General features: G+C 43.4%; 1 protein-coding gene across 4 annotated transcripts in view; it reads right to left on the bottom strand.

The window, feature by feature from the left end:
* The window catches only part of VTI1A (vesicle transport through interaction with t-SNAREs 1A), a 328,448-nt gene that overhangs the window by 102,748 nt on the left and 200,372 nt on the right, over positions 1 to 25,328 (bottom strand). The window lies entirely within an intron of this gene.

Raw genomic sequence — 25,328 nt, 5'->3', positions numbered from 1 at the left:
TCCACCTTCTGATGGCAATCTCTGAAGATGTGGATTTCTCCGGAGCAACACCCTGTTCAGTGAAAGGGGCTGTATTTGGAAGGAAATTTCTACCTCTGTCTCCTGTGCACATGCATGGGCTTCTCTGGGTCCCGACCACTAACTGAAATGAATCCTTTGATAATATTATGGGCACATATCTCTGCACACAATACCATGTGTGTTGAAATCAATGCATGTAGAGGGGAAGCAGGCATTTGTGCGCTTGCTCTATCCCCCACCTATGCCCAATTGCTGGCTCTTGAGCATGTATGCAATACCTTCCCTACCCACGACAAGGAATGCTGCTTGTAGAAACATTCCCAATCATGCGTGTGTAGGCTCCAGACTCACAAGGTGGCAATCACTAAGGGAGTTAGGCCAACCCACTTGCACTGGCTCTCCCTATATGAACATGCACATTGAGGGTTACCGACAGCCTACATCAGAAGTTTCTATATGGACATATGTAGAGGGTTACTGACATAATAAAGCAGAAGTTTCTTATCATCTTTGTTTTTTAGCAGTTGCCAGACAATAAAGTCTGAACCTGTTTTTTGAACTCAGGAATACTTAAACAACACTTGGAAGCTACTGAAAGGGACATAACAATGTGTTTTTGAGTCTTGCACATGTTCACCTGCAGTCCCTTTTATGAAAATGAAAACATTTCACTATAAAGCTATGCGCCCTGACCTGGATGGCCTAGACTAGCCTGATCTCGTCAGATCTCAGAAGCTAAGCAGGGTCGGCCTTGGTTAGTATTTGGATGGGAGACCACCAAGGAATACCAGGGTTGCTGTGCAGAGGAAGGCACTGGCAAACCACCTCTGTTAGTCTCTTGCCATGAAAACCCCAAAAGGGGTTGCCATAAGTCGGCTGCGACTTGACGGCACTTTACACACACACATAAAGCTACTGTGTTTCCCCGAAAATAAGACACTGTCTTATATTTATTTTTCCTAAAGAAGACACACTATGGCTTATTTTCAGGGATGTCTTATTTTAATTAAGTATGGCCTGGGGCTGCCTGAGGGGAGTGGCCGTGGGGTGGCCGAGCTGGGAGTTGGGGCCGGGCCGGGCCTGCGTCTCAGGGCTGGGCGTGGAGGGGGAGGGAGGCCTGCGCGGCCATGGCGGCCGGATCAATGAAGGCGCGACCCGTCCAAAGGCTTTTTGAAGGGTGCTTTCACACAGTTGAGGGGTCTCTCTTCCCATCCTGCCGACCCAGCCCCAGACTCCCCCCTTACCCATGCTGTGCCGGCCCAGCGGACAGCCGCGCCGCCTCGTCCCTCTTCACCGCCTCGTCCCTCTCGCTTCAGCCGCCGCCGCCAAGCTCAGGCCGGACACGGCGGTCCCTCCAGGGGCGGGAATGGCTGCTGGGTGCGGGCAACAGGCGAGGAGCCTCCTTCCAGCGGCCGCTTCCAAGGGGCGGCATTTCCCTGCCCGCCCCGCTGCCCCTTCAGCGCCGACTCGGGCTCCCTGCCCGCTGGAACGAGGCAGGGGGAAATGGGCGGGGCTACAGGACGAGTGGTCTGAGGCCGAGGAAACTCTCCAGGAACAGTGAACTAGCGGGAAGTCTTGGTACGCTGAATAGCCACGCCTATCACCATGTCTTATTTTCGGGGTATGGCTTATATTGAGCAAATGGTTAGAAATCCTGCTACGGCTTATTTTATGGGTATGTCTTATTTTCGGGGAAACACGGTATGCACAGTCTGTAAGCTACTTAGGAAAGATCAGCTTATAGTTATATAGCAATCACCCACAAAATTACATAAATACTTAAATAATTACACAGAATAACTATGTCCTCAGGTACATTAGCACGGATCAATATAACTACAGCAGTATCTCACGTTGCTGCTCTTTACTACAAGTTATGCATATAATGTCTCCTAGATATAAAAGACGATACAGTGAATTGTAGCTATACAGGTGGCAGTGTTAGTACAGACCTATTCAATCTGCTCTTATGCTGATGTGTTATTATTAGGGAAGGTGTCAGACTACCATGTATACAAACAAGCATTAATATTTGAAAACCTTTGTCACCCTTTCACTGTCTTCTAGTAACAAAATTAAAACCAAAATTGAGACTCAAGTTCAACTTTTATTTAAACAACTACACCTCACTTCTCCCCCCTTCTTGATAAACCCAAAGAGGTTTATCATATGGTTCTCCCTGCTCCCCACTCTATCCTAACAGCAACCGCCTTATGAAGAAGATTAGGCTGAGAGGGTGTGGTGGGTACAAGGTCACCTGGTAAGCTTCCATGGCAAAGCAGGGATTCGAATCCCCTTGCTCTACGTCCTAGTCCAGCAGTCTAACCCCTATGCCACACTGGCCATGCCAAACTCTTGGAAAAGGGTCGGGAAATTCCAGTGAACATGATTACACTGCATTCTGCTTGTATTTGCATTGCCGTTGTTACTCGCCCCAAGTTTTCAAACAAACAAAAACTTTAAAAACACAGATACACAAGCAACACTCAAAAGCAATAATTGTAACTTGGAGTATAACAAATCAGTCTTCCACATGGTCAAACACTGGTCAACGAAAACAAAGGAAAAGAAAAAAGTTTTGAAGTTAAATCCCATATGAGTCCACATGTTTGTTGAGACTGGCTCAGCAGGTAATCTTGACAGCTTCCTTGATGAGTCAGGTCTGCAATACTGCTTCAAGATCATGGCAAAATATTCTCCACTGAAGCCCCAATTCTTTGGGATGGACTGACAGCCTGAAGAGTTTCAGGTGGGGCAACTGAGTCTTGGACTCCAACTGCATTTGATGTGATAATTTTATTTTCATTATGTGTGCATTTTTAAAGAGAGATCGTAGGGAATATTTCAACTATTGTACACCAGTATGAATAGATAAAGTGGTATAAAATACATAAATAGATAAACATAACAATTGGTAAACGATGCCCCAAAATTGCTTTACAGCCCCTTTTGTTAAGATAGTTTGTCAACTGACATCTTCTAACAGTGAAGCTTATTGTCCAGCCATCAAGACAACAACAGCATCAATTGTAACTGAGGATAGAATGCTGTTGACTTTGACAAATAGTGTATTTTCCTCTCATTGCTGATGACTGAAGATATCAATAAATAAAGGAAAGAGACCATGTCAGCTGGAATACCACAAAATGAATTGTTGATACGACAGTTACAGTTGATACTTTCAGTCATAAATTTCACGTTTGCAGAAAACTCCAAACCCTGAAATTATCGTATTAACTCCAGGCATATAATATGAATAAGTGGAGAGCTAATTAATGTTACATCCTTGAAATGGTCCTGGACTCTATGCTGAAAGATGAAATGCCACTAAAAAGACGACTATTAGATTATTGACAGATAAAATGATCTCAGAACTGTTATTGACATGAATGTTCTGCAAAACAAATAAATTTGCCGTGTCAAGATTAGCCGTGTGAACCAGTACAAAAATTCAGAATCAGATTTAATTTTTTAAACTGGAATTTCCAATTATTTGGAATTCAATTAAATTCAGTAGGAAATAACATATCCCAATAAAAACAAGGCAACTAATTTTTAAGTATCTCTCAGCCCCCCCCCAACCCTTTTTCTAGTACTTTTGCCAACCTCAAGGAGCTGCCCAGACATGGCAGGTGCACACCAGAAGCCATATTTACCAGGCAATGTTACCTGAGCACTGAGCAATGACTGAAATCTCAGTATTCAGAATACTGAACAGTGCTGGAAGTGTCACCAGGACATGGCACAGTAGAGCAGAGGGCAGCTGGTGGGGGCAGGTGGGCAAGGGTCCTGGGCAGTACCGGAAGGCAGACAGGACAGAGGGCAGGTGAAAGTAGCTTGCTGCTGCTTCACAATGTTGGTGGCTGAACAAGAAGGCAGGATGGTGGATTTTGATTAAGGAACTCATAACAAGGGCTGGTTTCCCTCTTCCTCCTCTCCCTTCCCCCTCATTAGAGGGTGCTGCAGTGGGTGTTGGTGGCATTCCAGTAGCTGTCCCTGTGTATCAACCTTCTCCATCAAACCCACGTTTCACATATTTGGCACACAAGCACAATCACTTCTAAAATATTGGTCCAGCACAATGGAGCCAGAAAAAACACAATGAAAATCTCTCTCATAGAGAGATCACAGACAAAATATGTTATCTAAATCTATCTAATAAACCTTATTCTTATTCCTAATATATCTCAAAAGGGGATGAACTAAACCGACACATTAAAGGGTAGGGTTGCCAACTGTGGGTTGGGAAATTCCTGGAGATTTAGAAGTGGCTCCTGGGGAGGGTTTGAGGAGGGGACGAAGCTTGTAGAGTCCACCCTCTAAAACTACTGTTTTCTCCACAGGAACTGATCCCTGTAGTCTAGAGATAAGTCTAGAGATAAGTTGTAATTCTGGGAGAACTCCAAATCTCACTTGGAGGTTGGCAACCCTATTAAGGGTTAGAGTAAGAATCAACCGCAGGATGAAGTGCTTGGAAAGAGAAACAGGGAGAAATGTTTCAGCAACCAGAACATTAATCAAGAAGAAAAAGTCAGGAGAATGCTAAAACAACAATGCCCACTTCTCAGTTGGAAATGTGGAAGTGCATGTTGTCTATGACTATTTTGGGAACCCATAAGTGCTGTCAGACATCAACCAATGTATCTCACCCCAAGCCTACATTCCTTGCAAAAACCATGGCACAACGACCAAGGGACACTCAAATCTGTGCTTCTCCCCCTCCATTCCTGGTGTCGGGCTGTCTGAGGAAAAAATTGCACTTTCCTTTTCCAGGCAGCCCAGACTGCTTCAATAGGTATCAAGAATTCAGAATATTCAGAATTATTCCAAATATTAAGAATCATAGAATTCTGATTTGTAAATATTCAGAATATTTTGAATATGGCATTATTCAGTGAATTTTAATATGAACTGTATATTCCTATTAAACACTGTGCACGCAGGCTTAGATTAGGGTTGACAACCTCCAGGTACTAGCTGGAGATCTCCTGCTATTACAACTGCTCTCCAGCTGATAGAGATCAGTTCACCTGGAGAAAATGGCCGCTTTGGCAATTGGACTCTATGGCATTGAAGTCCCTCTCCTCCCCAAACCCCACCCTCCTCAGACTCTGCCCCAAAAACCTCCCGCCGGTGGCAAAGAGGTACCTGGCAACCCTATCTTAGATCCAAAGAACTGTATATAACCTCCATTCATATAATAGTGCTTTACAGCTCCTCTTCCTGCATCAGCCCTAATCCCTGTTTCAAGGCCTTCTTGAAGGTGTGCAGTGCTGTACTGTGGGCTGCAGTTGAGATGGCAGGGTTGCCACCTCTGGCATGGGAAATTCCAGGAGATTTTTTTTGGGGGGGGGTAGTACCTGGGGAGGGACTTCTATTTTTCCTAGACTTTATGTTATACCATAGTTTACCCTCTAAAGCTGCCATGGTCTCCAAGGGAGCTGATCTTTGTTATCTGGGGATAAGTTGTAATTAGGGGAGAACTCCAACCCCAACTGGAGGTTGGGAACTGAAGGGGATGGAAAGGATAAATTCTTTAATAAATTCATCAGCTACCTTAAGATTTATTTTTCAATGATCCAGTGTTAGTGCATACATGCTTAAAACTCAAATACTCCTCTCTGATACATGAACATTTGTTTGCCACTACAGTATAATGACACAAACTGTTACTTACATTGGCCAAGCTCTCTGGCCCTAAGGACTGTTTTTGGGGAGGGGGTTATGGGCTTTTTCAGACTTTATGAGGTGTTTGTAAATGTACTAATTCTCTTAACAAAGACAAGTTATATTGTTGAGCTCATAAAAGCATTCAAGAATTAAGGGTATGTAAGCTGAAGAAATGTTATTGCTAGGTTGTGGCTGGAGATCTCAGATTTTCACAGTACATTTCAAACCATACACATATGAAACAATATCTGTACTCTATAGGGTTGTGTCAGGTTCTAGGACTCCGTTGCCTCTCAGGAATCATCCACTTTACTCCAGACGTTAGCAGAGAGTTTAAAGTAGAATTTATTTGAAAGGAAGGGTACAGTAACCTATGAAACACAACGTTACAATGGCGCCAAATCATTTGGAGGGTATTCTTATAGTGTACACAAGCTAGCATGTTTACAAGTAACATCTTTGAAATGCAAAACATCAGAGGTTCCCCAATACCAAGAGAGAGAATTCACACCTTAAGATCAGAGCAGGATTACAATCAGGAAGTCACTTTGAAGTGGAGATCTCTCGAGCCTTTTGGCTGTTGCCTCTTCCTTCCCACGGGAAGGAGAGATGAAACGAAAGTCACCTCGCTATCCAGGGTCCGATTGCATGCCCTCGCTGACACTCCGCCTCCCCAAAGGCCCCCCCTCCAGATTTCCTGGTTTGTCCGGGTAATGGCGATGGAAATCCGCTACAAGGGTTGGAGCCTGTACGTGAACAGCGGACACCCACTCATCGTGACTGGAATTTAAATGTTTCCAACGCACAAGATATTCCAGTCGGCCCCTGCGCCTCCGAGAATCGAGCACCTTGGAGATTTCAAAGTGCCGTTCGCCCTGTACCATGATGGGAGTTGCCGCTTCGGGTTCGGGGTGCCATTCTGGTGCTTGTAGAAAGGGCTTTAGTAGACTCACGTGAAACACCGGGTGCACCCCTTGTAAGGATTTGGGTAGCTCCAGCTCTACCGTAACCTCATTGATAACTCTGGAGATAGAAAATGGGCCCACAAACCGTTGGCTCAATTTTTTACACGGGCGTAAAGACCTGAGGTTCTTAGTGGAAAGATACACCTTTTCTCCGACCCTCAATTCCCACTGAGGTGATCTGTGTTTGTCTGCTTGTAGTTTGTACCTGTCTTTAGCCTGTTCCAGGTTTTTTACAAGCCAGGGCCAAGTGTTCCTCACTGTGTGAGCCCATTTAGACACCTCGGGGGGATCGCCTTCTGGTGGGGTAGGTACAGCCCCTAATGGTCCAAAATCCATTCCATAAACTGCTTTGAATGGGCTCACCCCGGTTGCAGAGTGCACCGAGTTATTGTAGGCATATTCTGCCAGTGGCAGCAGATCAACCCAATTGTCTTGGTGATAATTAACAAAACAACGCAAATAACATTCCATCACCGCATTAACCCTTTCGGTCTGCCCATCCGTCTGGGGGTGATAGGCAGATGACAAACCCAACTGCACACCTACAATTCCTAAGAACGCTTTCCAGAACTTGGACACAAACACGGAGCCCCTGTCACTCAGGACCTTCCGTGGAAATCCGTGCAATTTGAATATGCAGTGCACAAACAAGCGAGCCAGTTTATGTGCAGATGGCATCCCTTCACACGGCACGAGATGAACTTGCTTAGAGAAAAGATCCGTGATTACCCACAGGACAGTCTTCCCCTGACTGGATGGGAGGTCTGTTATGAAATCCATCCCAATCACTTGCCAGGGTGCCTCGGGAGTTTCTAGGGGCTTTAATAATCCCGGGGGTTTTCCCATCAAACGTTTACTAGTTGCGCACACAGGGCAGGATTTGATAAATACTTCGATGTCTTGGCGCATCCCAGACCACCAAAACTGTCTTCTTATTAGGTGTAAGGATTTAGCAAACCCAAAATGTCCCCCTATTGTTGAACTGTGGCTCCGTTCCAATATCTCCCGCCTCAGTTCCCTGGGCACGTAATGTTTGTTCTTACAGATACCGTTTTGGTCCGTCACCTGGGATGGGATAGATTCTTCCTCCCGCTCCCGTTGAAGAGCCTCCCCCCACCTTTTCTTGACTGCCTCCGGGAGGCTTTCTGGAACTGCCCAGAGGCGGGGAATGGCAACATCCGACCCCGGCAAGGAGATGGGTATCGGCCCTTCAGCCTGGTCCCTTCGCTCTATTTGGGAGTTTCCCCCCCCCTCCCCAGCGGTTGTGGTTGAAAGTTCTCCGGGGACTGCTGGGGATGAGGAGGTGGGAGCGACCACATCTCGAGGGAGACTCGAACTCGAGTCTTGTGCCGCCGCGCGGCTTTGTGCTCTGGTCAGAACTCCTGCACTATTCCCCTCTGGAGTCAAACCCAGGTGTTCCCGTGTGAAGAGAGAACCCACCGGCCGCTCAACCTGACACTCATATTGCGGCATGCGAGACAGTCCGTCTGCTAAGCAATTTTCTTTCCCAGGCATATGTTTGATGGTAAAGTTAAACTTAGAGAAAAAACTCGACCAACGTACTTGTTTGGCGGACAGCTTCCGCTGACCCAAAATCGATTCGAGATTCCGATGATCTGTACAAACCACAAAGGGCTCGGCCGCTCCCTCCAGGAACTGTCGCCAAACCATGAGCGCATGTTTAATTGCCATGGCTTCCTTTTCCCCAATCGGCCAGTTTAGTTCAGGACCAGAGAACTTCTTAGAAAAATATGCGCAGGGTCTAAGCCTCCCTTGATCATCCCTCTGAAGGAGTGCGCCTCCCATCGCCTTGTCCGAGGCATCTACCTGTAAAGTGAATGGCCTGGAGCAATCTGGGTGCGCCAGAATGGGTTCAGAGGTAAAGCGCTCCTTAAGAGTTTCAAAAGCCGCCTGACACCTGGCGGTCCAAGGTACCTGGTATTGTGCAAAAGTGGCCCCTTGCCCCTTCCCTTTGGTTTTAAGCAAATCAGTAATAGGCAAAGCTATTTGAGCGAAATCCTGAATAAAATTTCTATAAAAGTTCGCAAACCCCAAAAACTGCTGAACCTGTTTGCGAGTTCTGGGAGGTTCCCATTCTAACACTGCCCGCACCTTCTCCGGATCCATGCTTAACCCTTGTGGCGAGATCACATAACCCAAAAACGACAATTGGTCCTGGTTGAATGCACATTTTGATAACTTAGCATACAAATGATTGTCCCTTAGACGACGCAACACCTCCCGCACCAATTCCCTGTGCTCTGCGGGATCCTTGGAGTAAATGAGCAAATCGTCTAAAAAGACTACCACACCTTTAAATAGGAGATCGTGTAGAATCTCATTAATTAATTGCATGAAGCACGAGGGCCCCCCAGACAGACCGAACGGCATGACTAAAAATTCAAACAACCCATAACAACAAGAAAAGGCTGTCTTAGCTTCATCCCCCTCCTTGATCCGGACCCGGTAGTAGGCTTCCGCCAGGTCAATTTTCGAGAAAATACAACCCTCCTGTAACACACTCAGGAGGTCTGGGATTAAGGGAAGGGGGTAGGCATTAGTTTCAGTAATCGCGTTAAGCCCCCTATAGTCTACACACAGTCTGAGATCAGATGTACCTTTCTTCTTCACAAAGAAGCAGGGAGAAGAAAATGCAGCTTTGGACGGTCGTATGAAGCCCCGCTCCAAGTTCTTGTCCAGAAATTCTCGCAGCACTGCTTTCTCTTGAGGACTCATGGCATAAACTCGGGCCTTGGACGGTTTAACGTCCTTAATCAGTTCGATGGCACAATCCGTAGTGCGATGAGGAGGCAATAAGTCACAGTCCGTCCCCTCAAATACATCTGCGAAATCACTATATTCTGGGGGCAACGTGGGTTCCTCCAAGGCAGCGGCGCTTCCCCCTTCGCCTCCGGGTAAATCATCCCGGCTGTGTTTTTCGCACTGAGGAGCTCCAAACACCACCCGCCTTTGTTCCCAGTCAATGCTCGGGTTATGTCCCGCCAACCAATTAACGCCGAGGACCACCGGGTAGGAAATCTTAGGCACTACCGTGAAGTGGATCTGTTCCCAGTGGTTTCCCACCCCCAGCCACATCTTGCGAGTGTGCAAATGAACCGGCCCCCCCCCGCAGGTCACTCCCATCCATTTGATGGAAATGTAAGGGTTGATCCAGTTCTCGAGTCCCAATTTTCAGACGTTCTACCACCGCCTGATCAATTAGGGTCCGGGAGCACCCGGAGTCCACAATAGCCACAACGGCCACCGGTTCCCCCCCTTGGGGATTTCGTAATACAACAGGTATCAGTAATGTCTCTCCCTGGTCACTCACCCTACATGGAGCCGGTTTGGTTTCTTCCAAGGGTGCCCTCTGTGCCGGTTCCCTCACAGAAGGCCGTCCTCGTTTTTTGCCGGTGAGGGGCTTCGGAAGCTATCTCGGGTACCACGGTTGTGGAGATCCGATGAGGTTTCCGCTTGCAGGGCCGCCGCCCCCCGGCGACCGTTCGTCCCCTCCGCTCTCCTGTGCTCCAGGTTCCGAGGTGGTGTCGCCTCCCGCTCTTGTGTCGCCCTGTTGCTCGTCCCTTCTGACGGCGTGTTGGTACATCTTGCTGCAAAATGACCCATCTTCCCACACTGAAGGCAAGCTCCCTCCCTGAACCGACGTGCCCTGTCGAGACTGTAGACTCCTCGATGTCTTCCCTCTCGCCGGGGACCTGCTGCGCTGTCCCCTCTCGTGGGCGGGATAGGGATCGTCTTCGAAGGACGATCCTTGGAGAACTGGAGGGTAAGCTTGCGGTTCTCCACTAGAGCTGCCAAATTTACCCACTCTTCCACTGACTCTGGATCTCCCAAAGTCAAACAGCCATCCAGCACTTCCCACCGCAACCCTTCGCGGAAATGCTGGACCTTTGTGGCCTCACTCCACTCCCTTATCTTGCATGACAAAGATAAAAAGTCCTGTGCATACTCACTTACTGAGCGGGTTCCCTGCTTCAAACGACGCATGGCAATCTTTGCTTTTTCCCCCCGGTGGGGGTCTTCGAACCGGCGTCGTAGAGCGCACAAGAACTCATCCAGGGATGCCAAAACTCGGGGCATAGTTTCTGCCGCCGTCACTGCCCACTCCACTGCCTCCTTCTCCAGCAGGCTGATCACATACCTGACCCGAGCTTCTTCCGAGGCAAAGGTCTCCCCCTGGTCCTTCATAAAGCCGGAGATTTGGAGTAAGAAGTGAGACAACTGTGAGCTGGACCCGTCGAAAGATACCTTCAGGTCTCTGGCCGTAGGGCGTCTGGGCGTGGGAGCCTCCCCAACAACGAGCGGTCCTGTAGTCGGCTGTGAACCCGTTTGGGATTGTTGCACGGGCTGTCCAAGCCCCCTCACTGCCCCTAGAACGGCTGCCAGGTCTCGCTGCAAGGTATCTAGCTGAGTCTGCAGGTCCCGATTCTGCAGAACGAGCATCTGATTCTGTCCGCGTATCAGAGTGGCCGCTTCTGCAGTGAGGGTCGGGGTGTGAGCGAGCGTGGGGTCCTTCCACCCTTCCCCTTCTCCATACCAAGCGGCCAGCGGTCCCCGGTAGAAGTCGCCTCCTGGTTCTGACGCTGCTCTCTGCCGCTGCCCGGTCTCCGAGAATCGGGGGGTCCACGTCGGCCTCCCAGGGACATCGGTAGGCCCGGGTGGGCGCTGCTCCGGGGTCGCTGCTCCTTGACCAACCTCAATATCAGCGGGAGTCTGCCGAAGCTCCTCTCCCGCGTTGAGCGGGACCGAGGGTGGTGCCGACATCCTAATACTACTTCTAACCCGAAAACAAAAAAGGTTGGGATTGTAACGTACTGTCAGGTTCTAGGACTCCGTTGCCTCTCAGGAATCATCCACTTTACTCCAGACGTTAGCAGAGAGTTTAAAGTAGAATTTATTTGAAAGGAAGGGTACAGTAACCTATGAAACACAACGTTACAATGGCGCCAAATCATTTGGAAGGTATTCTTATAGTGTACACAAGCTAGCATGTTTACAAGTAATATCTTTGAAATGCAAAACATCAGAGGTTCCCCAATACCAAGAGAGAGAATTCACACCTTAAGATCAGAGCAGGATTACAATCAGGAAGTCACTTTGAAGTGGAGATCTCTCGAGCCTTTTGGCTGTTGCCTCTTCCTTCCCACGGGAAGGAGAGATGAAACGAAAGTCACCTCGCTATCCAGGGTCCGATTGCATGCCCTCGCTGACAGGTTGCCAGCTCCGGGTTGAGAAATACCTGGAGATTTTTGGGGCGAAGCCTGAGGAGAGTGGGGTTTGGGGAGGGACTTCAATGCCATAGAGTCCAATTGCCAAAGCGGCCATTTTCTAGGTGAACTGACCTCTATCAGCTGGAGACCAGCTGTAATAACAGGAGATTTCCAGCTAGTACCTGGAGGTTTTCAAAAAACACAGTTGTAGGCTAATATATGAATACAATATTTCTCTCTCTATATATAAAAATCTCTTAAACAAGTGGTATGAAAGAAAATTCCAAAAGCAATTTTTTTGCTATATATTCATCATTTTATATACATGATGCAAAAATATCAATATAAACATGGAGTAAGTAATGTCACAATTTAATATAGGTCTTCTAGTAATTTTTGTACAAATTCATATTTGAAAAGAAGGCTGTTTTTCCGTTTGGTAGTGGTACAGGTTGCCGGTAAGTGCCTATTTCAAAACCTTCATCAGCCACCCCAAAATTCACGGAAACCTTTTGCAGCAGATTTCAGCGTCTGGGAAGGAATCCTACTCCTCAGGACGCTATTTACAAATGCCAGCACTGTGAATTATATATAAATCAAAATATCAACCTTAACTAATCATATACACTATATTTTCACAAATTGTATGTTAACAAATTACTTTTAAACTTTCATACTCACATAATTTCTTTCAAACTCAATTCATCACAGTAACTTGTGAGGTATGACCAGACAGCAATGCTATTCTTGTTCATGGTCTTAGGTAGCACAATTATTACTCCGATTAAATAAACACTCAATAGATTCCAGAGTCTTCCATAATCAATTAAGATAGTTACAAAAAGGAGGTAAGATCAGGGTATGAGCTTTCGTGAGCCACAGCTCACTTCTTCAGATACAGCTAGAATGTGAATCTATCTGCCTTTAAGTAGAGGAGAGTGAATTCAGACAAGCATTAGTATGTAAATGTTAACAGTATGTAAATGTGAATAGCAGGCATGATGGGATTAGGTGTGGTATGCAGAAGAGTCTGTGATGTCCAGGGGAGAGATGGGTGTGGAAAAATCAGCATTGGTAGTGAACCATGAATGCAAGGTCTTTATTCAGCCCAGGTAAATGCATTGACTTTAGTTTGAATATCAACTGTAATTCAGCAGTTTCTCTTTCCAATCTCCCTTTGAAATTCCTTTGTAAGAGAACTGCTACTCTTAAATCTGCAACAGAATGTCCTGGAAGGTTGAAATGTTCTCCCACTGGTTTTTGAATATTGTGGTTTCTGATGTCAGACTTATGTCCATTTAATCTTTGTCTAAGAGACTGACCTGTTTGTCCAATGTAGATTGTGGAAGGGCATTGCTGGCATGTGATGGCATAAATCACATTAGAAGATGAGCAGGAGTATGAACCTGAGATAGTATGGCTGACATTGGTGGGTCCAGAGATGATGTTCCTAGAATCTATATGAGGGCAAAGTTGGCACCTTGGTTTCTTGCAGGCCTTGGTGCCAGAGTCCATGTTCCTGTTAAGTAGTTTATCATTATGGGTGAGAAGTTGTTTTAGGTTAGCCGACTATCTAAGCAAGAAAGGGACGCCCCCCCAGTGCTTCAGTGAGGGAAGTGTCACAATCCAGCATTGGTTGTAGGTCCTTAATAATACGTTGGACTGGTTTTAGTTGGGAGCTATAAGTGACAACCAGAGGTGTTCTGTTGTCATTCTCTCTGGGCTTATCTTGTAGTAAGTTGTGCCTGGGTATCATTCTGGCCTTCTCAATCATCTTTCTCACCATATCAGCAGGATATTGTAGTTGCAAAAATGTTTGCTGTAGGTCTCTCAAGTGTGTATCTCTGTCTGAAGGATTGGAGCAGATGCGACTATAGTGTAGGGCTTGGCTATAGACAATGGATTGTCTAATATGGTTGGGGTGGTGGATGGACGCATGTAGATATGTTTGCCGATCTGTCAGTTTCCGGTACAATGTGGTGCTTGTGTGTCCCCCGTGGATCCATACTGTGGTGTCTAGGAAGTTGATTTCTTGTTTGGAGTAATTCATAGTTAGATTGATGGTGGGGTGGAAGTCGTTGAAAGCCTGGTGAAATCTTTCAAGGGCTTCTTTGCCATGAGTCCAGACCAAAAAAAAAATGTCATCAGTGAATCTCAAGTAAAGGAGAGGTGCCAGTGGGTATGAGTTCAGAAAACGATGTTCTAGCTCTGCCATGAAAATGTTGGCATATTGTGGAGCCATGCGAGTGCCCATGGCAGTGCCATTGATTTGAAGGTATAAGTCCTTACCAAACCGGAAGTAGTTGTGAGTGAGAACAAACCTGCAGAGTTGTGTAGCCAGATCTGCAGTGTTGTTGTCAGGGATGGTATTTCTAGTGGCTTGTAGCCCGTCGTCATGGGGGATGTTGGTGTATAGAGACTCCATATCCATGGTGACTAGAATGCTGTTTTCTGGGAGACGGTTGATGGACTGTAGTTTCCTTAGGAAGTCTGTGGTGTCTCGGACATAGCTGGGGGTATTAATGACATATGGTCTCAGAAGGGAGTCCATATATCCTGATGCTCCTACGGTGAGGGTTCCAATGCTCGAAATAATGGGGCGTCCAGGGTTGCCAGGTTTATGTATCTTAGGCAGGAGGTAGAAAGTGCCTGGTCGAGGTTCTTGAGGTGAATCCATATCAATTTGTTCCTGTATGTGTTTTGGTAATTTCTTCATGATTTTGTTGAGTTCTTGCTGGTATTCCTGAGTGGGGTCTGTGGATAGCAGCCTGTAGAAACTGGTGATGGGAACTGTAGAAACTGGTAATGCATAAACCACATTCCCAGAATTACAATTTGTGAATTGTCTTAGGTTAAATTTGAAACCCGTGTCTTCCCGGGTAAAACTTTTGACAGGTAACGAGAAGCGGCAAACTGTGGATGATCCACAGCAAAAGAGGCCAACTGCCCCTGTTGTGGGTGGAGTCTGCATCAAATCTGTATGGATCAATAGATCTCTTAAAGAGATGGTATGTTTAAACCCTATAAGGGGTAATTCCGAGCAGCGAGCTATGCTCTGCCCCACATGGTGTCATGGGCCCTGCCTTCGGAGCTGAGGACCCAGAGGACTCTGAAGCTGAAGTGGAGGAACAGGTTGCCTCTGGGCCTTCAGTACCTCCATTGCAGTCAGTAGTACAGGAGCCTGAAACAACTCAGCAGGAACCACAGCTAGGCAGAGAGATGGAACAAAGGCAGACAGAAGCTACTCGTCCCCCAACTCCTGCAGTGGAAGCTGAGAATGGCAGCCCTCCAAGCTCACCTGAACCTGATAGGCATATCAGGACTCGCCAGCGTATAGTTTTGCAGGGTAGGCGAAGGAGTGCTCGCCTGGAAAGCCTAAGCAGACAGAGAACTGGTGCTGAGTCGATGCAGGATGAAGCCTAGCTTGGAAGTGCACTGACTGATAAAGGCAGTGCAGGCACGCTTTCACTTTGCGGAAGCAACCGTGCAATTTCCCTGCCTTCTTGCTACTGCTATGATTGATCTTTCCGGCCGTTGACTCTTGCCTGTTTTGACGACGCCTCTGAATACTGACCTTGGGAGATAGCAGAATCTTTGTTGCCTGCTCCGAAAGGGGCTAGATACCCCCCCCCCGCACGTCTGAGGACTGCGGGCACCGCCCAGCCCTTGACCTACGCCGGCACACATGCCAATGTTTTTTTTTAAAAATTTTTTATTTTATTGGCTAACAGAGTATAGTTGAAAGAGGCTGTGATTTTATGCATCTGGTGTTCCTTTGGAACAAAAAGAGTCTGTTGTTCCATTTCGTCAGCCCATTTCTTAGCCCTATCAACAATGTGCGGGGGATAGCCCCTCCCTTGAAGTGCTAGTTTTACAGTCAAATTGGATGTTAACATCACATTGGTTGATTTCCCTCATAAACATTTCACTACTTTGTAGGCTATCAAATACCATCATCAGGTCATCCATAAAATGACGATAGAATAATACATGGCCTAGTTGCTGCCTCTGTAAAGCAAACCTCTGCTCTTGTGGAACAATCAGAGATGAACCCACAGCACCTCCAGAGGCTGCAAAAGACACTGCAAGGCAGGGATGCAGATATATCACCAGGATACTGGTGCTCTGGTCAATAGGGTTGCCAGGTCCCTCTTCACCACCGGCAGGAGGTTTTGGGGGCGGAGCCTGAGGAGGGTGGGGTTTGGGGAGGGACTTCTTTTTTTTTTATAAATTTTATTGGGTTTTATATTACAAATTTTCCATTGCAATAATCAACATCTATAACAATATAAAATTTCAATTCTGACTTAATGTTGTTATAATTCCATACAATATATAAAGAAAAAAGAAAATTTTGGAAAATTTATGACTTCCCCTTCACCTCTATCTGCCTCTTAATAAAAAGTTCATCCCGTCGTAGTTGATCTAATCTTAATAATCTATTAATACCGTTTAAAAAAATTTTTAAACCATAATCTGTTAGTAAATATAATTATACTTATTCATTATAAAAACAAAAACAAAAATAACCTCTGGATCAGATTAGAAAATATTCTTCCATTCTTCCCAATTTTAACTCAAATTCACAATAATTCATCCACGCCTCCCATCCCCCCAAAAACTGAACATCATTTTCTTCATTTACGATAGCTGTGAGTTTTGCCATTTCTGCCACTTCAAACATTTTAACAATCCAGTCTTTTTTCTCGGGAATTTCGGTCCCTTTCCATTTTGCTGCATAAAGCAGTCTCGCAGCTGTTGTGGCATAAATCAAAAAAGTTCTTTGTGTAAATAAGTCATCAGGGATCATACTCAATAACATCATTTCTGGTGTTTTGGGTATATTTTTTTGTAGTATTAGTCTCAATTCATTGTAGATCATGTCCCAAAAGTCTTTAGCTTTGTCACAGGTCCACCACATATGATAAAAGGAACCAATTTCCTTGTTACATTTCCAGCAGATAGGGGACATTGTTTTATAAATCTTTGCAATCTTCTTGGGTGTTAGATACCATCTATACATCATTTTATAAATGTTTTCTCTCACTGACTGTGCTTTTATTCCTTTTAGGTCTTTAGACCATAATCGTTTCCATTTATTTAAAGCAATATCATGTCCCACATTTTGAGCCCAGTCAATCATAGTTGGTTTAATCGTATCCTGCTCACCATATATTGTTAAAAGGAGATTATACATTTTAGAAATCAGTTTTGTATTGTTATCCAATAGGATCTTTTGAAGAGAAGATTTTTCTTTAGAAAATCCATTTTTAACATCTTGTACAAAAACTGATTTAATTTGATAATATTGAAGCTATTGTAGATCCTCCTTAAGAAGTTGAAAGTCTTTTAATGAGCATTTCTTTCCATCCCAATTAATTAAATCTTGATAGGTAATAAATTTATCTGGTCTAAGTGGGCGCAATGTTAACATTTCTTGAGGCGATATCCACATCGGTGTTACTGGTTCCAAAATGTGTTTATATCTCATCCAGATACGGAGTAAAGAGGACCTGATTATATGATTACGAAATGTTGCTTGTAACTTAATTTTATCATACCACAAGTAGCCATGCCATCCGCTTAAGTTATTATAACCTTCCAAGTCTAGCAAACGTGTATTTGACAAACTCATCCAGTCTTTTAGCCATACTAAAGCTACCGCTTCAGCATAGAGTTGAAAATTAGGTAGTGCTAAACCTCCTCTAGTTTTTAGATCCACCAGATATTTATAAGCAATCCTTGGTTTTTTCCCTTGCCAGATGAAGTTTGAAATGTCTTTCCTCCAAGTATCAAAGTATTTAGTGTGTGATATTATTGGCAAATTTTGGAATAAGAAAAGCATCCTCGGTAAAACATTAATTTGAATCGTTGAGATACGTCCCATTAATGACAATTTTTTATTTGACCATATAATCATATCAGTTTTAATCTTACCCCATACCTTGAGGTAATTGTTGGTTATCAAGTCTTTATTCTTTGCAGTAATCCAAATTCCCAGGTATTTAACTTTGTTGGCTTTCTCTCAACCGGTATATGATATAAATTCCTGTTGCTGTATTTGCGGTAGGTTTTTGAATATTATCTTTGTTTTTTCTTGGTTCACTTTGAAACCTGATATTTTCCCAAAGTCGTCCAAAGTCTCCCGAAGTATATTCATTGATTGTGTTGGATTCTCCAAAATTAACAGGAGGTCATCCGCGAATGCTCTCACCTTAAATTCATGTTTTTTAATTCTTAACCCGCGGATGTCCTCCATACTTCTTAGTTTCACACATAGCGGTTCCAACACCAACAAAAATAAAAGTGGAGACAGGGGACATCCCTGTCTAGTCCCTTTCGTGATTTGGCAGTTTTCTGACATTGATTCATTAACCAAAATTTTAGCCTGTTGAGAGGTATAAATAGCCGATATACCTTTCTGAAAGCGGTCTCCAAAGTTCAATTTATCCAAAATCTGTTTCAAAAAATTCCAAGAGACCATATCAAAAGCTTTTTCTGCATCCAAAAATACAAATGCCGCAGTTTGTTGGATATTCTGGTCATAATATTCCAATGAGTCCAGTAAAATTCTTACATTATCTTTTATTTGCCTTCCTGGTATAAAGCCTGCTTGGTCTTCGTGTATAAGATCCTTAATAAATTGTTTTATCCTACATGCCAAAACCGAAGCAAAAATTTTGTAGTCCACATTTAACAGCGATATAGGTCTATAGTTGGATGTTTTTTCTGGATCTCTTCCTTCTTTGGGTATCAATGATATAAATGCATGTGACCAAGTCTCCGGGGATGTTCCCTCATCCAGAATTGCATTATAAAGTAAGCCAAAAAAACCCACTAAATTGTCACTAAATATTCTGTAAAACAGTGCAGTAATTCCATCTGGTCCAGGTGTTTTATCCGTTTTTTGTCTCAGTATTGCTTCTTGTATTTCTTCCCTTGTAACTGGAGCTTCAATACATTCTCTTTGGGTTGTTGATAAAGCTTTCATCTGTATTGAATTTAGGAATTTGTCTATTTTCTGCTTTGGAGTATTTTCTTTCTGATATAACTTGGAATAGAATGAAACAAATTCTTTTTGAATTTCTGAAGTTGAATAGACTGGTCCTTTAACAGTTTGGATTTTTGTTATAATCTTCTTTTGAAATGAATCCTTCAATTGTGTTGCTAAAAGTTTTCCAGGTTTATTTGCATATTCAAAGTACTTTTGTTTAGCAAATTTCAAGTTTTTATTCATTTCCTCCATTATGACCAAGTTTAATTGGTGTTTAGATGCAGAAATCTTTATTTGAATTTCTCTTTTCTCCTCTTCCTGTGTTGCCATTATCAGTTTCTGTTCCAAATTTTGTAAGTTCCAAAGTATATTATTAGTAAATTGTAGTTGAGTCTTCTTCCAAGCCGAGTGTTTCTGTATCATAAAACCTCTCAAAACAGCCTTAAATGCATCCCAAACTGTATTCAAAGAGGTTTCCCCATTAAGATTAATTTCAAAAAAGTCTTTCATTAAAACCTGTAATTCCTTATGTATCTTATTGTCTTTTAAAAGTTTATCATTCATTCGCCATCTAAATGCTTGTTTATTGTTCCACTCAAAAGTAACAGGGTTGTGATCAGAAAAAGTTCTAGGTAGAATGTGGATTTTACGTACCTGAGTGAAAATTGATTTACTGGCCCATATCATATCAATTCTGGAGTGTGAGTCATGTCTCGCTGAATAAAAGGTGTATTCTTTAGCAGTTGTATTCATTGTTCTCCAAATGTCTTGTAATTCTAATTCTGAAGCCATGGTGAAGAAAGTTTTAGGCAAGCATCCGTCATTAACGTCTTTTGCTCTTGATTTTTTGTCCAAAGATGGGAGAGTAACTCCATTGAAATCGCCCATCAATAAGATTTGATCTTTTGCGTGTTGGGCAATCAGGTCGTGTAATTTTTCATAGAAGGATTTTTTCCCTTCATTGGGTGCATAAATTCCAACCACAATTGTCCTTTGTCCCAATATTTTAGTTCTGATAATTACAATTCTTCCTTCATTATCTTTGTATAATAATTCTGGACAAAGACTGGGATGGGCATAGATTACCACTCCCTTTGTTTTAGTTTTAGCTGAGGCAATAAATGCTTGTCCAAGCACCTGTTTCTCCAAATATTTTTTATGCTTTAAAGCTATATGAGTCTCTTGTAGACAAATTAGGGAGTATTTATATTTCTGTAGGTATTTAAAAATTCTAGCCCTTTTGGTTTTCTCATTCAATCCATTTACATTCCAAGAAATTACTTTTGCCATAGTGTGGTATTTTTTAACAAAGTAAAAAGTCTATAATTTGGTGCCTCCTTCTGCACCCTGTGCCTCTTCTTCTTCCTCTTCTTCTTCCTCCTTCTGTTCCCCAGGTAATTCTTTAAGGTCCATTTTGTATTTTCTCAAAAATTTTCCCACATCTGCTTGAGATAGAATTGTCGTTTTCATTTCTTTGTAGGTGAAAGCCAAACCTTGTGGCATGATCCAACGATATTTGATACCATTAGCTTTCAATGTAGACACAAAGTCTTTGTAGTTATTCCTCTGTGAAAGTAAATGCCTTGGAATGTCCTTTAATAATATTAAAGAGGAATCTCCTGCTGACACTGGATTTTCATAATGAATCTTCATAATCTTATCTTTAACTCTAGTGTCATAAAACACTATCATCAAATCTCTTGGCTTAGATCTTCTCATTCTAGCAGGTAATGGTATCCTGTATATTCTGTTAATGGCTTGTTTTAATTCTTGTTCATCTATCTGAAATAAGTAGGCCAAATTTGGTATTGCAGATTCTTTATTGTCTCCCATCATATCTGGAAAATTGCGTATACGAAGATTAGTCTCTTTCACTCTCATCTCCATCATAGCTATTTGATTTTTTGCCGCCATCTGATCAGTTTGTATTGTTTCAATCTGTTTTTCTTGGCTTATTAATTTTTTCTTTGTATCCTTATGCTCATCCATCACTTTCTTAATTGATACATCCATCGCTTGCATATCTGTCTTCATAACAGTCATTTGAGTTTTTACTTCTTTCAAGTCTCCTGTAACAACATCCAACTTCTGGTTAATAGCTTGGGATGCTTGACCAAGATTTGTCATCATAGAAGTCAACTGTGCCATCTGTGTAGACATCTGTTCAAACTGTTTATTTGTTGCCTCTGTTTGTTTAGTTAGCATGTCCTGTAATTTCTTTTCCATGGTTGAGGTTTGTAATGATTCCCTTAGTTTAGTGTAGGCAGGGCTGTGTAGTGAACCAGAGCGGGGTCGAGTTCCCGACATTTACATTCAAAAGAAGCTGGTAAAATACATGTCCACAGACAGGGCCTTTAAGATACTTAATTAGAAGAAAATAGTTCAAACATCAGCCTTATAATTTTTTCGGGTTGAAAAGAGTCGAAATTAGCTTTAAAATTGCGTTTTAAAACTTTGAAATACCAGTGAGTTTTGTCGGTCGCTCTAGATCGGGCTGGTCAGGAAGTATACCGGAAATTGCTAGTGCCGCGGACCTTCTACCGTCTCATCTCGATGGTTGTTCCTTCGGGAATGATTTCAAGGTGGCTCGAGTGCAACGTGTATTCAGTCCTACGACTACTTCCTGTTGTTTTAGTTCCGATGATAGAGAGGGTATTATAGAGAGTCTTCCGTTCCAGGCACTCCCTTGCTACAAACATGGCAGGAAATTCTTTTCGCCGGAAAATCAGGAAGAAGAATCACCCTCCCCTTCCCTCGGAGCTTCTCATTGGTGATAATTCTTGTCAATCTAGAAGGTGTCCTTCCGACTCTTTGTTTTGGTTTAGGCTGATCAATTTGATAAGGCTCCTGTCGCTAATCCCGATGAATAACTCAAATCAAACTTTTTCAATTCAGATTAAGGAGGAGCGGGGGTCCCAGAAAGATTCTTATCAGCCCCCCGTCTATTCAAATTTCCAGTAAGTAGACGAAGAGTTCTTTTGTACTCACTTGGGTGTCAAGAGGTGAGGTTCTTTTCTTTATGTAGTCCTTATGTTGGTATTAAGGTGGTGGAGGGTGGAGCTTGATGCCAAAGTTGCGTTTTGGCGATTTCCTTCCCTAGTGCCCTCGCAGGACCGGCGTCCAGGACTCCGAGGGGCTTAAAAAAGCCCCCTCAGAGTACCTGGGAGGTCAAACCGCGTTTGCGGGCTGCAGGGAGTTCCTGCTTTCCAACCCACTTGCAAGGGTCGGATTGGGGTATCTAGGTACCCCAGAAATAACGCAAACTTGGATTTCTCCCAGGACAGCCTGGGGAAATGGAGTGCTCGTCCCAGTAGCACCACCGGAAGTCGGGTTTGGGGAGGGACTTCAATGCCATAGAGTCCAATTGCCAAAGTGGCCATTTTCTCCTGGTGAACTAATCTCTTTTGGCTGGAGATCGGTTGTCATAGCAGGAGATCTCCAGCTAGTACCTGGAGGTTGACAACCCTACCGGTCAAGGAGGGAATTACACTAAAATAATAGCAGTAAACAACAAAAACTTGTGGTACTATCCCACTGGGATGGGGCTTGGGGAAACTGCCTTGAGGGAACTACACATCTGCTAGTAAAGTTAAAAAACAAAGAAACTAGTAAGGGTAGATGTTCATATTCTCACTATCCCATTGACAGAAAGTTTGCTGCCCAAACTTGTGCATGCTTACTTGGAAACAGTTTCACTGTCTTCAACAGAACTTAGTGTCAAGTAAGTGTATGCTGGATTGCTTTAAATTTATTAATTTTAAGAACCCAAGAACTTAGCAGATGAACTCTGAGAAATTACCAATCCTATTGGTAAGGGATAACAATGACAGATTTAGAAGTAATGCTTTAAGGAAATGATTGAATGTGAAAGCATTACAGAAGTGAGAATTCAGATTTTTAAAGTCTGAGAAATATACAGCTGAAACAAAAGAGTTCCATTTGAGCAAGCTAACGGAAAGAAGTATAAACACATCTTAATGTTCTGTGTAGGACAAGTAAAGCTGCTATAATTTGTAGTTGGCATATTTAAAGGTAAAAGTCACTGTTAACAGACCAGTATTAAATCACCAATTCCCCCTTCTGCTGCAGATCTTCTTCTCCCATCAAGCTATTTCTGGGGGTCCCCTACAGACAGCATTTCAGGGAATATTTTGAGCTGCAGTGTTGGGGAAGGCAAGAGAATTATACTCCATGGGCAGAAATCCTCCATGGGATTCAACTCAAAGTAGTAGGCAATAGGATAGATAGCTAAAAAGGCAATAATTACATGCCATTTCAAAAAACAAAACAAAACCCAAACAACTGGAATGCTGTCATAATAGCTGAATGCCATCACACATTTCATTATCGGAGCAGTCTGTCCGGGCCTGCCACCCCCATCTGGTCCAGGCAAACCACAGATCAAGGGGAAACACGGGGGAGAGAACTACGGGAAAGGGGTAGCGGGGAAACCGCATCCTTACCCAGGCGGCTTGTTGTTCCTCTAGGAGATGGGGTCAAAGACCAGCACAAAAATAGACACAGTACCAGAAATGTTTACATAAAAATCTATAGTTCTACCATCCAAGTTTTATCTGTGGTACATAGCACTGTGACTAACTTTGATTTATGTCAAGTACGGCTCTCCCTTGGGAAGCAAAACCCGAACACAGGGATCCATGCTCTCATCATTTCCAGATTTGATTACTGTATTGTGTTGTATTTGGGGCTACCTCTGAAGATGGGTTGGAAGCTTTTACTAGTCCAAATCACAATAGCAAGGCTTTTTTTTCTCTATGCAAAAATTAGAATAATCATAGTGGCAATGTCTTACCCAGATTGCTTTTTCAGTTCCAAATTATTCTAAATTTTTGAAAGTTATAAAAGCTGGAAGACAACTTCATTTGGGGGATAGGGAAAGCACAAAATTCAGATGGAGACTGTGCAGAAACCTTAGCAGCAACTGGGTGCGTTTGATATAGAACCCTGATTACAGTTCTTGATTATGATAAAATTTTATAGAAGGGTTAAGCTATTTTAAATATTCAGTTTAACTCTCATATACCCTCTTCAGCTGACAATATAAAGGCAATTAAGAAATTTTAAATTTGCATTGTGGCTAATTATCTCAAGAAATTTAGATATCTGTGGGCAGGGGCGTTGACTATCTGGTCAAAATTCTTCTGCCCAAAGTATATGGCACATTCTGAGGCTTTTGAAACAGAACATGGCAAAAGCGTTTGTCAGCTCTGTGCCAACAGTATTAGCATTATTCACTGGATGGGGTTGTTAGAGCAGTAAAATAAACAGTACAGTGAGTAAATCACCACAGACAAATGAAATCTTATGTATGGCAACCAGCTATCTGTAAGAAGAAAAGTATTTTTCCTCTCAACCTCAAGAAAGGAAAAAAAAAAGAACGTGATCAGAGAGCAGAGCAATTAGCAAGACAAGGAGAAGAAGGAAGTCGACTGGAGATGTGATTCTCAGACAGGAAAGAAGGAAAGAAGCACGACAAGCTGACCCTGCAGAGGTATAAGGCAAAGAAGGAAGTCCAACAAGGAAATTTAAATGTTTTCTGACATATGGTTTTTTACACAACACTGTAGACTATGAATGACCATTGCTCCAGGGATCCTTTACAGATATGCTGACTTTCATATGTCCATCAACCCTCTCTTCTCTTATCTTATATAAGCCGTAATACATTTCAGATTCCACTGCAAACTAGTTTGTAGTTTTTTAAGAATGCCTCAAGAACTTGCAGGATATTACAAGATTTCTGGGAATCCAGACCCTAGTACTCCATCTGCTTCTAGTAAGGCACATTAACAGGATCATCATTTCCAAATCTTCGCTATTTACTGCTTGTGTTGGGTCATCCAAACCTTTTTTTGGACCTCCTATATGCCATAAAGTAGACACACATCCCAAGGGACTTTAGAAAACTAAACCCAGATGCGTCCTGTCAGAAAGGAAAAACTGTGAGGAAGGTAAGCAAGCATTTTGCATGCAACTGAGCCCACATTCTTCTGAGGAGGTAAAGAAACCATTTCCTCAAGTCACAAGTAAAGCTGCTATAATTTGCAGTTGGCATATTTAAAGATAAAAGTCAGTGTTAACAGGCCTGTATTAAATCATAAGAGTTTGGATCGCACGGAGGACTGGATCATTTTCATTGATTCCCCCTTCTGCTGCAGATCTTCTTCTCCCACCAAGCTATTTCTGGGGTTTCCCTAGGAACACCACATTTTTGCATCACAGACAAGATGCGAAAGGAGAACACATTTCCTGATGCACTGACATAGGTTTTTTTAAGTGAAGCTGTTGGACTTGGGAGCAATAAAGAGAAAGAAAGGAGATATTAATAATTGATGCAACAAAAGTAGCAACAACACTAATATTCAGCCAATGCAAAAATAGCTGCACGGAAAATAATACTTAAAGAAAATATGCCAAAGTTTTCTAAAG

The sequence above is a fragment of the Euleptes europaea genome, chromosome 5 (genome assembly GCF_029931775.1).
Source record: "Euleptes europaea isolate rEulEur1 chromosome 5, rEulEur1.hap1, whole genome shotgun sequence".
NCBI classification, from domain to species: Eukaryota; Metazoa; Chordata; class Lepidosauria; order Squamata; family Sphaerodactylidae; genus Euleptes; species Euleptes europaea.
The sequence above is the reverse complement of the archived record's forward strand: the minus strand, read 5'-3'. Positions and strand labels throughout refer to the sequence as shown.